Source organism: Echinops telfairi, unplaced genomic scaffold (genome assembly GCF_000313985.2).
Source record: "Echinops telfairi isolate 266 unplaced genomic scaffold, ASM31398v2 ScPeMD7_7441;HRSCAF=8479, whole genome shotgun sequence".
NCBI classification, from domain to species: Eukaryota; Metazoa; Chordata; class Mammalia; order Afrosoricida; family Tenrecidae; genus Echinops; species Echinops telfairi.
The window spans coordinates 1,071,300-1,075,395 of record NW_022111341.1 but is presented as its reverse complement, the minus strand read 5'-3'; the positions used below and the strand labels follow the sequence as shown (position 1 = coordinate 1,075,395).

Here is a 4,096-nt window from a genome sequence, read left to right as displayed (position 1 = left end):
AACACAGAAGCAAGTATGGGTGTAGAACATTTGAATTGCACAATTAGCAAGTTTGATTGAATGGGTATATGGTATAACATATCTGATGAGAACAGTGGTCCTTCCCAAATATTTCATTCTACCAGTTACACTATTTGTTTAAACACAGCTAAAAACTCTTAGCCTTACTCCCTTCCCTCCTGTGACCTCCTTTCCTGCTGTGATAGGTACAGTTGCATGACAGCTTGGCCATGATTTCAGCACTTTGGCACTCATGATATACTTTGGCGTTCACGTCATGGTGTAATCATCTCTGGTGATGAGATCTGATGTAACAGAACCTGCTGAAAGCAGCCATGAGTTGCAAGGGAGTGTCCTCCAGGGTTTGGCGTGACTTAACATGTATGGAGGTTCTAGCCGTGCATACGTTCCAGGATACGGAGTATGCAAGTATGTCCCTATATCCCCAAATGATATTCCAACACGTTTTCTCCTACAGAACTCCTTACAAAGCACTACTCAGTTTGTTTTTACTTTCTGGTTACTTTACTTTACTTATAGCTGGTTCAGATATATACTTGATATGTTAAGGGATTTTGTGAATAAAACATATTAGGCATGGGAGTGTTCTGTCTTCTGAATAAAATGGCAAATCCTTCAGATAATGTAAGAGTTTCTCCCTCAGCTTTGTATTAATGCCACGTAAAGAAAGACTGGCTCTTCTGACAAAAATCCATGAAATATGTTTTGAGGCATAGCTGAAGGCAAACAGAAATAAAAATTTAAAAATCCATCCATGTCAGTGATTCACAAGTTCACTTGGAATCCAGTTTGCACCAGTTACCATATAGACTAATAATTTACCAGAGACGCTGGCTACCGCCCTAGCAGTACTTTATCTCAAGGTCTAGTTAATCCCAGATCATGCTAATGCGTCACTCTGTCTTTCTCTGCCTTCCATTAATGAGTTCTTAACTTTCAATCACAATGGACCTCGTCCAACTCGCACTGTCTACTCCTCCTCGTCAACTAGATTAATAATAATAACAAGAACGTTAGCAATCAGGATCTCTGCAGAATTCCAGTCTCAGAAATCACGGTGCTTGCCAACTACTTTCATAAGACTGCACCTTGAATTTATAGTACGCTATGGCCCTCAGGTTCAAATCCGAATTCCTCTCCCCCCGATGGCCATCCAACTCACACACAGAAAAAATAAAACAGTGTGTCCACAAGCAGAAGAGCGCTCTTCTGCTGTACCGTGGTGAAAGATATCGCCAAGGATCTCACCGACAGGAGAAAGGACACTGGCATTATTATTATTATGTATTTTAAAACATCTTTATTTAGATACCATATACCAAAAAACTTACTACCATGGAGTTGAATCTCACAGTGACCTTATAAGAGTGCGCTTTACACAATTGATGTGTGTATGGATTGTGATAAGAGTTGTATGAGCCCCTAATAAAATGATTAAAAAAAAAAGTTGGTATGGGGTTCTGAGAACTTAATTCTGTTTCCGCCCCCCCCAACAGGTTTATTGGCCCATAATTTACCTATTATACAATTCAAAATAGTTCAATCATATCAAGAATGGTACAATCACTGCAACATCAGTTTTAGAACTGGCTTTATTTTTAAAAGCTCCATCGCTTTTGCGCTTTTCAAGCAAATCTATGCCTTCGTGTCCTATCTGAAATGCCAAGTGTTTGGATGAAGGATTACAATGGAAAGAAAACATGGGTATGTATCTTCGCCCGAGCAAGGACTTGAACCCTGGGCCCTCAGATTAAAAGCCTGATGCTCTACCAACTGAGCTACCCAGGCCCATGTACCCTAGGTTCATGCGTTTCAATCTGCCAAATAAAGGTAAATACATTCTGTTAATGTTAGTTTGTATTTCAAGGTAGCATGCAAGTATTAAAAGCAAACGAACAAACAGTCATGAGCACATAGAATTTACATGGTCAAGCTAATTAATAACAGCCGGTAAGTATTTTTTCTTCCCCAATAAAATGATGAATTGAAACATATCGCATCTCCCACCGTACTCTTGCGCTGAGATTGGGACAAATGCCTTCCCCAATATGACTCTTTGCAAAGTCCTCAGTACCATCCTCTACCCAGTCTCATTTCCATGGACTTACAGCGACCCTCACTGTCCCCAAGGCAAACCCATAGCGCCACCAGGGGTCCTTGGGAGGAGGTGGGGGCAGCGGAGTCAGCTGGAAGCTTTTCTGAGCACCTCCAGGGGCCCTCTCGCTTTCTCCTCTCTGCTTCTTTCTTGTGTCCTGCTTCAGTGGGATGCTAAGGACACCCAATGCGAAGGTGTGGGGGCAGGCATCTTGCTTTCAGCTAGCTGTCCACTTCTTTTCTTTCTCTTCCTTCTTGTCTTCCTTTAGGAAAGGCCCTGCCCTGGGAGAAACCAAGCTCCAGCGAGTAGAACTGGATGAACACTAAAAGGGATGGTTTGGACCATCAGCTGCATGTTTCATACAACAAGAATTTAGCGATGTAGGCCGGTGTAAAGAAAGGGGAAGTACCAGGGATTGAACCAGCAATCTATACATGCAAAGCATGCACTCTACCACTGAGCCATACCACTTCACAAACTTGTACACTCTGCTTGTACAAGGGCCATGCTAATCTTACCTGTGTCGTTCCAATGTTATTACCTGTGTTCCTGAAGCAAGCTCAGTCTTTTCTCTTATTTTAAATTATTTTATTTGTTATTATCTGTTTACCTATGTATATATATATGAGTATCTATGTCTCTATGTGTATTGCTCTCTGTATATATTTTTATTCAATAAAATGTATTAATTTATTTTCTTCCCCCTCTCTTCCACTTCCCTCCTCATCCTATCGGATCTGCTTCTTTGGGCATGAAAAACATTTTCCTTGATTTTTTTTTTTTCCTTTTGTAAGAGTGGTCTCTTTATGAAACTGATAGGTTTTGCTCAGCATAGTATTTTCCAAATCTGCCCAAGTCATAAGGTGCTGGACTGTTTCATCATTATTCTTTAAGGGTGCATAATATTCCAGTGTATGTGTGTGTTTATCCATTCCGCCCCAGGCAGCCATTTGAGCTGTTTCCTTTTTTGGCTATTGTGAATAGTGTAAAGATAAAAGTGGGTGACCATGTATCTATTTGCCTTTTGTTTCTTTCTTCTTTTTTAGGTTATATTTGAGTAGAGATTGCTAGGTTATATGATATTTCTATTCCCATTTGCTTGAGGAAACACCAAACCACTTTGCACATAGTTGTATAAGTTCCAATCTCTCCACATCCTCTCTAGCTTATGTGTGTGTGTGTGTGAACTTTGCGATCACTGCCAGAATGCGATAGTATCTCATCATTGTTTCAACTTTCTTTTCTTCTAAGGCTTGTGATTGGAGGACTTTTTCCATATATTTGTTTAATGTCTAGATGTCATCTGTGTTGAGGTGTCTATTCATGTCTTCTGCTCATTTAAAAATTGGATTTTTCATCTTTTTCTTAAGTCGGGTGTTCCAGTTTTGTATCGATTTTAGCCCTTTATCAGATGTATACAACTGCCGTTTTTTGCCCAGTCTGTGGTCTCTCCTTTCATTTTAAAAAAAATAAAGCCTTTTGATGCACATGAAGGTTGTATTTTTAGGAGGTCTCAGTCCACTATCTTATTTTTCTGTTGTTGCTTGCTCTTTTTATCACAGGTGAAGGCAAGCAAGATTGGCACCCAGTCGTGACTTTTCTTGCCTGGACATTTAGAAATATTACTTAAGAAAATGAGCAAAGGAGGGTGTTTGTTGTCAGATGACTTGCCACAGGAAGGAGACACCATTTTGGCCTAAGTTGGAATCCTCTCAAGGAGGACTCAAGACTTTTAAACAGTCCAGGGACCTCCCAACTGCCACACAGTTACTTTCACTGAAACGAATTATTTTTTTCAGCTTTTGTTGGGAAAGTAATTTTTTTAGTTTAATTTTATTAAGATGCCTTCACATAAGCAAAACAGGCATTGAAAAAAAGCTTATGAAGTATAATATATTTCAATCAAATGTACATTTCATTCAAAGGTCAAGTGATAAATCATGAATATCTATGACAGATAATGCTTTTTTCGGTGTCTTA

General features: G+C 39.6%; 1 protein-coding gene and 1 non-coding gene across 2 annotated transcripts in view; both read right to left on the bottom strand.

Annotated features, from left to right (window-relative positions):
• Positions 1 to 4,096, bottom strand: part of LOC101660439 (S-adenosylmethionine synthase-like) — a 118,198-nt gene that overhangs the window by 56,851 nt on the left and 57,251 nt on the right. The window lies entirely within an intron of this gene.
• On the bottom strand, positions 1,737 to 1,809 carry TRNAK-UUU. Its single transcript has one exon. It is a non-coding gene; the product is annotated as a tRNA-Lys (tRNA).